The following is an 8,950-nucleotide window of genomic DNA, read 5'->3' as shown; positions in this document are numbered from 1 at the left end:
AAACCGAAATGAAAAAAATGTCAGGCCAAAACCGAAACCGAAAATGTTTTTTATTCAAACTTTTTCAAAAAATTTTAACATTTCATTTTTTATAAATGTTTTAATTTTTTAATATTAAATTTTTATTTATTTATTCATTTTTATTAAATATTTTTATTTTTTACTTTACTTTTAGGGGCTTCTGGAAAATATTAAAGGTTTAAACAGACCCCTGATATTTCCCTTTTAAAATAGAAAACGAGATTGAGGACACAGAGTCATCAATCTCTTTTTCTGCAGCACCTGTTATACAGTAAATGAACAGGAATCCTTTATACTGAGTGTTCCTGTTCACTCATAACATGAGAACATAGTATGTTTACTATATCCACAACTATGAATGAACAGGAGGTGATGTAGAGCACTTCCCATTCATTCATAATTGAGGATATAGTAAACATACTCGGTCCTCAATTATTTACAAACACTCAGCGATCACTGATCACTGAGTGTTTGTACCTCGCTCTGCTTCCTGACAGCTGTCACAAGAGGCTGAGGGGGCGGTGTGGGAGGAGAGCTCAGCCTCCTGTGACAGCGCTGGCTGTCTCCGCCCACACACCGCTCTGCCGATCTGTGACAGGAGGCTGAGCGGTGCGGGAGGAAAGACACTGGCCGCTTACAGCGCTCTACCCCTGCAGCGTTCGGCCGCTTGTGACAGTTTCTCTCCTCCCAGCTGGGACACAGAGCAGCGCCCTGAGGGGAGGAGAGAATAGGATGACCGATATGTTTCGGCGGCTGATATAACGGTGCATTCCCTAGACAGAACCCCTTTTTGTAGTTTTTAAATACTTTTATCTGAAAAAATAAAAAATGGCCTGTTTTACATTATTTTAATCCTCTGTGCACCATAGCTTATTTAAACATTTAAATTCAGCAGTAAATATCTGACCTCTAGTGCCCTAAACCTACTGATGTCAGGGTAACATAGCAGAGCTGTTACTGTCATGAGATAAACTGCCATAGGTGGTGTTTTCACCTATACTTAACAAAAAGTACAAGGATGATGAATCTACACCCATAAATTGTTCTGCCCATGTCTGTAATACTAAGGCTAGGCACACACCTTACAACCATCGCAAGAATTTTGTCTTGCGATGGTTGTAAGGTAATTAAAAAAACGTAAGATCTGCCTATCTTGGACAGGCAGATCGTACTTGCGATGATCGCCCTGAGGGGCGGGCTTCCGATGACCGCAATGCTGAACGGGCAGCGTGCGCTTGCGCACATCGGCCCGTCCGGCTTTTATCTTACGAACATTGTACGGTGCTCGGCGGGTTTTTGAACATGTTCGTAAGATAAAAGTTGTGCGACCTTACAGTAGTGGAGGTTGCAGGGCTTCCACACACCTTACGATAATCGTATGATCGCGAGATTTCCCGCGATTATCATACGATTATCGCAAGGTGTGTGGGCACCTTTAGAAAGGCCATAGCAATGAGGGAACATAGCAACAGTATGGGGGAGGGTGGCAGGGTTGTGTTCACAAAAAGTACCAAATTCGCTTGGGCATCAATGGACAGGGGAGGGAGTAGTACGTTTCCTTCAGAGCCCTCATAATGTGAGTTATGCATTTCAATGTGGTACATGCTTCCATAACAAAATCTTAACATTTTCCAGAAACCAAACCCAAATTCACTTATCTGGGAGTATAAAATATAAATTATTTCTTTTCTTAGAGCTTTTCTTGTATCAATACCTCCAGCAAAAATTAATAATTTATAGCTCGCTCTCTGCTGGATTTTATTTAAAGGTCAAGACACTTAAAGGAAAGTGTCTCTGGGTGTAGAAAAAGTTCTAGTTTAAGAGCCTGCATCAAAGTAGTCAGAAGTGGAAAAAATATCAATGTAAAGATGTCAAGGCTGTGATAAAATGCTTTGCTTTGTACATGGATTTACAGTGTTTCAGTAAAATTCATTCCTGTATAGACTTTGCAACTGATGTGTTTCTCTCTAAAAAGTCTGTGTGCGTAATTTGGCTATTTCAAGGACTACAAGCTCTGATCAGTACTTGAATTGTTTTTCCATCTTAGATAGCTTTCTTGTATCTTCACTACTAAATACATTAAATGAGAACTATGGGGTTCTATTTTTTCTTTATTATTGCATTCCTTAGCCTAAAGGAGTAAATAGTGTAATTTGCTCCTATAAGCCAAATGCACCCTAAGCCTGTAAACCCTTCTTTAACATGGTGGACGGGGCTAAGTTACGCAATGAGGAGAGATCCCAACAATACTGTCGGTATCCTCCCCACTGCTCTTCATCACTGTGACTGACAGTGATTCTTGAGAGCTGCTGCGCATCCACGAATATATCGACATGCGCAGCAGCTCTGTCCACGCAGCTCTCTCCTTACCTTCACGTCCCGTCCTCTGTGCCAGCCTTCCAGACACGTTGCGGTGTAGCCCTCGATCCCCCTCCATTCTTCATCTGCCCCGCCTACTCCACTACGCTGTCTGCAGGGATCCCCTGTGACATAATTCACCATATACTGTATGTACTTGCCCATATGTGGTAAATGATGAAGAGAGAGAGAGAGAGGGCTCCTTCCCCTCTCTCTCCTTGCCCTGTGTCACACTGACATCCTAATTACTGGGGATCGCTGAAGAGAGAGGGGAAAGAGGGCTCTCTCCATCATTTACCACATATGGGCCTTACATGGTACAAGTCCATACATGATGAATGTCACTGGAGATCCCTGCAGACAGGCAAGCATCCGATCAGCAGGGATCCTCGTATTGTGGAACCTGGCCTTGGGGCGGCAGGGGGAGTAAATCCGGCCCTGATCCCCAGTGACATAATTCACCATATATGGACTTGCCTATATGTGATAAATGTTGAAGAGAGAGCCCTCTTTCCCCTCTCTCTTCTAGGATGTCAGCGTGACACAGGGCAGGGAGAGAGAGCGGGGGGAAAGGAGCCCTCTCTCTCTCTTCATCATTTACCACATATGAGCAAGTCCATGTATGGTGAATTATGTCACTGGGGATCCCAGCTGATCGGATGCTTGCCAGGGATCCCCACTGACATCATTCACCATATATGGACTTGCCCATAAGTGGTAAATGTGGAAGAGAGAGCCCTCTTTCCCCTCTCTCTTCAGCGATCCCCAGTGATTCTAGGATGTCAGTGTGACACAGGGCAGGGAGAGAGAGAGAGGGCAAGGAGCCCTCTCTCTCTTCATCATTTACCACATATGGGCAAGTCTATATATGGTGAATTATGTCACAGGGGATCCCTGCAGACTGGCAAGCATTGATCAGCATGCAACAGGAAAGGAGCTTGGAGAAGGGCTGCAGGGGGCTGTTTGGTGTTGGTTTTGATGATTTTATCTGTGATGTGCTGTGACTTCAGAAAAAAGGAAGAATGCTAATACAGTAAAGGTAAGGAGTATTTTTATTTGCCCTTAGGTCATAATTCTCCTTTAAGTTATCCATAGACCTATACCAACTTTTGTTGTATCTGTCAATGATTATCTTGTATATGAATGACAGTAGAAACCGCTGACCATCATTCCTTTCACCAACCACCATTGTTTTCCCCTACAATGGTTTTTTTTGTAAGTGTTAGATCGGTCAATGAAAATCACTCAGAATCCCAGTTACTACTGTTGTGCAGCGGGAACCATCTACTGATCCCAGCGGTGGTGTTTCAGCTGTGCGGGACACTAGGCATCCATTACCTCTTTGTTGCCCTGGCTACCTTTGTAGTGGTTCAGATCCCCTGGAATACTTTGAACACAGGGCTCTCAAGGTACTCAACGCTCAAGGGCGGAATCTCAGCACATCGCCCCTTCATGGGAGAGCTCACCTCTGAGAGCAACTTGTACCTGGCCTAACCAGTATTGCCGTGATCTCTCACCACATACACTCCATTACATCGTTACAGCAGCAGTCCAGCCCACCACAAGTTTGCTTCTAGGAGAAACCACCCATCTTAAAGGTTGGGGGAAGAATCAGTCAACATAGAGGGCCTTTTGAACTTTTACTTAAACATCTTCTTATGTACAATATAATACAGGCTTTAGTCATCCCATTCACTGATGATGGTGCATTACTTGTTCAAGCACACAGAAATAGTTACCAATGGATAGCAGAGAGAGGATAAGTCAAGGTGTAGCCCAGAGCCAACGGAGAGGTATTGCCCAGAATCCTGCATTCTACAGGGATGCGAGTAGTCCAAGATAGTGCTGCTCCTGCCCTTCTTTGCTTCCCCCCCCTTAGGTAAAGCTGAAAGATATCCACAGTGACTACATGGTGGTAGGCCTTGTCCTGTGTAAATCACTATGCCAACTGCACACACACCTGGACAGCTCCCTTCTGGGCGGCTCCCCCGCCCAAAACTATATATGTAGCTCTCCCTGGACATAGAGCCCACTCAGGACAGTGCAACATTTAACTCTACAGTGACTCCCTCAGTCACTCACTATTGCCTATGGGGACATCTAGTGGCAGATTGGCAAACTGCAATCCTGTCCACTACCCTACACTACTACCAAACTCTGTCAAATAGATGGCTCTGGACTTTCCAAATATGTAACCCCACAGTGTTTCTTTTGGGTATACTGGGTGAGTTGCAAGGTACCCAACACTATGAGCATCTTATGAGAATTCCCTTCTTTAATGCCAAAAAGGTTATTTTTTATATATAGAATTACTAAAATAGATGTCGTCCACAACTTTTTGATCTTATCTAGGCACTTTGGTTGGCATCTACGTCCATAATTCCTAATGTAATTTATAATACTTATAATCCTCAGAATGAGTGTGCCTTCTATTTATCTACTAATAAGCCATCAAATGGTCTTTTCTTCTTTCATTTAACATTGTATTAGCAAACCCGTGAAAGTAACAAATGATGATCTTTTTGTGTCATTATCAGAAACAACAACAGCAAGATCAATACCGTATATACTCGAGTATAAGCCGACCCGAATATAAGCCGAGGTACCTAATTTTGCCACAAAGAACGGGGAAAAAGTATTGACTCGAGTATAAGCCGACCCGAATATAAGCCGAGGTACCTAATTTTGCCACAAAGAACGGGGAAAAAGTATTGACTCGAGTATAAGCCGACCCGAATATAAGCCGAGGTACCTAATTTTGCCACAAAGAACGGGGAAAAAGTATTGACTCGAGTATAAGCCGACCCGAATATAAGCCGAGGTACCTAATTTTGCCACAAAGAACGGGGAAAAAGTATTGACTCGAGTATAAGCCGACCCGAATATAAGCCGAGGTACCTAATTTTGCCACAAAGAACGGGGAAAAAGTATTGACTCGAGTATAAGCCGACCCGAATATAAGCCGAGGTACCTAATTTTGCCACAAAGAACGGGGAAAAAGTATTGACTCGAGTATAAGCCGACCCGAATATAAGCCGAGGTACCTAATTTTGCCACAAAGAACGGGGAAAAAGTATTGACTCGAGTATAAGCCGACCCGAATATAAGCCGAGGTACCTAATTTTGCCACAAAGAACGGGGAAAAAGTATTGACTCGAGTATAAGCCGACCCGAATATAAGCCGAGGTACCTAATTTTGCCACAAAGAACGGGGAAAAAGTATTGACTCGAGTATAAGCCGACCCGAATATAAGCCGAGGTACCTAATTTTGCCACAAAGAACGGGGAAAAAGTATTGACTCGAGTATAAGCCGACCCGAATATAAGCCGAGGTACCTAATTTTGCCACAAAGAACGGGGAAAAAGTATTGACTCGAGTATAAGCCGACCCGAATATAAGCCGAGGTACCTAATTTTGCCACAAAGAACGGGGAAAAAGTATTGACTCGAGTATAAGCCGACCCGAATATAAGCCGAGGTACCTAATTTTGCCACAAAGAACGGGGAAAAAGTATTGACTCGAGTATAAGCCGAGATTTTCTGCCCATTTTTTTGGGTGAAAAGTGCCCCCCTCGGCTTATACTCGAGTCAATACTTTTTCCCCGTTCTTTGTGGCAAAATTAGGTACCTCGGCTTATATTCGGGTCGGCTTATACTCGAGTATATACGGTAATGGTAGTATTGTTGTAATACATGCAAGATTTAAAATGTAATAAAAAAGCATCTTAAAAAAGAAAAAAAAAAGTGCATGGGCTGAAATGAAAACCATAATAACGTGTGAGAGCTTTGCGCCCCCCAAAGAAAGATCTAGACTAGAAATCACCATTTAATCAACCAACCTATTCTTTAAAGTAGTATATTAAACACATATTAAATACATTTTACCCACTTACAATCATCATGTTTCTGAACAGATGGCTCCAACTTTCTCAGCTCAGTGTCCTTGCACTTCCTGTCCAGTACAAGATCACAAAGGACAGTGCAGACTCCAGCAACTGTATCTACAGACTTAGAGGAGGGAGAAAGGAGTGGGAAGCAGGGAGTAAGAGAGTGGCTTGCCTTGCTGTGTTTGTGAAGACACATACACTGAGTGGCCAGATTATTGTGACCACCCCATTAGTACTTCGTTGGGCCACCTTTTGCCTTCAATACTGCGGCAATTCTTCTTGGCATTGACTCCACGAGATGTTGAAAGGTGATGCAAGGAATCTGACACCATGCCTGATGAATAGCACTGTCCAGTTCTGTGAGATTTGATGGTTGTGGAACCAGCTGCCTGATGACTCTTCCAACTTCGTCCCACAAATGCACAATTGGATTGAGATCTGGTGATTGTGGGGGCCACCTAAGCAAGGCAAATTCTCCCTCATGTTCTTGAAACCACTCCTGCACAATATGAGCACCGTAGCATGGCGCATTGTCTTGTTGGAAGAAGCCATCTTCATTGGGATACGCCATCAACATGATAGGATGAACTTGATCAGCAACGATACTTTGGTATGTTGTGCTATTCAGATGTTGTTCCACACAAATTAAAGGGCCCAAATCATGCCAGGAAAACATGCCCCAAACCATAACACTGCCCCCACCAGCTTGAAGGGTTGTACTCATGCATGTGGGGTGCATGCTTTCATGCTATTCCCGCCAAATTCTCACTCTGCCATCTGCATGATGCAACTGGAAACGTGATTCATCGGACCACATGACTTTTTTCCAATGCTCGACTGTCCAATCCTTGTGTTCCTGTGCGAATTGGAGACGTTTTATCTTGTTAACTGCAGACAGCAAAGGTGTTCGAACAGGCCTTCAGCTTCCATATCCCATACGATGCAGTGTACGGCGAACAGTGCGTTCAGAGATCATTTGAGAGGATCCCTGATTAAGATCTGCAGTCATTTGATGCACTGTTGCCCTTCTGTTGTCTTGTACCAGTCTTGCCACTCTCCGTTCTGCCCTAACATTGACTAGTCGCTGACGGCCACAATTCGCATGTCCAGACCCAGATTTTCGGCTGACAGTCCAGTCTTTAAACACTTTAACAACAGCTGCTCTTGAACATTTAACGAATTCTGCTGTTTTGCTGATACTCGCTCCATGGCTCCGAGCGCCAACAATCATCCCACGTTCAAGGCTGTTAAATTGCGTTGTTTACCCATATCTTCAGAAACAAATTACTTCTACTGCTGTGGTAAACAACCTGCTTCCTGATTTATGATGGTCTGGCCCTCTAGCAGCTTCAGCGCAAAATTATAGCTAATTTGCCTACAAACGTCAGGTGGTCATAATAATCTGGCTACTCAGTGTACAGCTTACTAGCGCACACAGAGTGACTCCATAGCATTCTGCTTGAGAAGGAGTCACTCTAAAACAGGAAGCTAGGACCAGTGCTCAGGGACCAGCTGGTTCTGCATGAAACCAAAACGTTTAAACCTCAAGGAGTAGCATCCATTGTAAGTGATTTCATCAGGATTTAAAATTGCCTAAAATCCTTTATCACTTTAAATAGCATAAAATCTCAGTTTTCAAATACTGCCAGTGTAAGTACCTGAAACCTAGCTTTATATTAACCTCCCCTTGTACACCAGGAATCAAACTAAGAGAGAAACTGTAGTGATGTGTCCTGATTGTCCAGTCAGTAGGTTCGGGGTGATGACATGAATGTAAAAGAGGATAGATTTAAAGCACTCAGGGGCTGGGCCCTCCTTACCATCTTGTCTTGACTTGCATTGTAATTGTAATATCTTCCTTATATTGTAAAGCACTGCACAAACTGTTGGCGCTATGTAAATCCTGTATACTACTACTAATAATAATAATGATAATTTCCTGTTATTGGGTAAAGCGGATCGTTCATCACCCAAACATTTCTTTCATCAGCAAAATCTGTTCCTGTGTTGTCACAATCGGTTCTAATGGAGACTGCAAGAGACCATTTTAACACAAATTACACAAGCATGGTCCACTCATGTCACCATTAGGAAAGCCTTCCTGAGAAATGCCCTGCAGCCAGAGCCGGATCATCCACAAAGCATCCTAGATAGGTGTCCAGGGGCCCTCAGGCAAATATGATCAGGTCATTTAACAACACATAAATGACTTCTTCTATTTGCTAAATATAGGAAAGCTGTCCTTTAGGTTACTGGCATCAGAAAAGTCTCCAACCATGACTGGAGACTCCTTCTCTATCCCACTTCCTCCTACTATCTCGGTACTACTGTAGTTTTGGTACAGAGGATGGCTACTAGGCATGTGCAATTAATTTCTTTCCGAATCAAAATTTGGACGAATTTTCTGAAATTCGGACATTCGGACAAATCCGTATTTCTGAATCCCAATGTGTCCAAATCCGCATTTCTGTTTCTGAATTTCGGATCCCGTCCAAATTTCGTTCAAAAACTAAACTGAATCGGACATGTGACTTTTCTGGCCAATCAGATGTGTTTTTTGGCTTAATGCATCCGAATGTGTCTGAACACAAATTTTCATTACGGCAACATGGGAGCCATTAGCAATATATACATATAATTACTAAAGGTGAGGCTCCTAGACCCCAATGGCTTCTGGGATCCGA

General features: G+C 43.3%; 1 protein-coding gene and 1 long non-coding RNA gene across 2 annotated transcripts in view; both read left to right on the top strand.

The window, feature by feature from the left end:
* The window catches only part of LOC108789264, a 13,322-nt gene extending 4,936 nt beyond the window's left edge, over positions 1–8,386 (top strand). The window contains exon 3 of the long non-coding RNA XR_001941387.1: positions 8,306–8,386. This is a non-coding gene — a long non-coding RNA (uncharacterized LOC108789264). The remainder of the gene's footprint in view (positions 1–8,305) is intronic.
* The window catches only part of SNTG2 (syntrophin gamma 2), a 381,958-nt gene that overhangs the window by 282,213 nt on the left and 90,795 nt on the right, over positions 1–8,950 (top strand). The gene's annotated exons all lie outside the window — the stretch shown is intronic.

The sequence above is a fragment of the Nanorana parkeri genome, unplaced genomic scaffold, assembly GCF_000935625.1.
Source record: "Nanorana parkeri isolate BGI_ZX_2015 unplaced genomic scaffold, ASM93562v1 scaffold383, whole genome shotgun sequence".
In the NCBI taxonomy this organism is placed as follows: domain Eukaryota; kingdom Metazoa; phylum Chordata; class Amphibia; order Anura; family Dicroglossidae; genus Nanorana; species Nanorana parkeri.
This window is presented reverse-complemented; position numbering and strand designations above follow the sequence as displayed.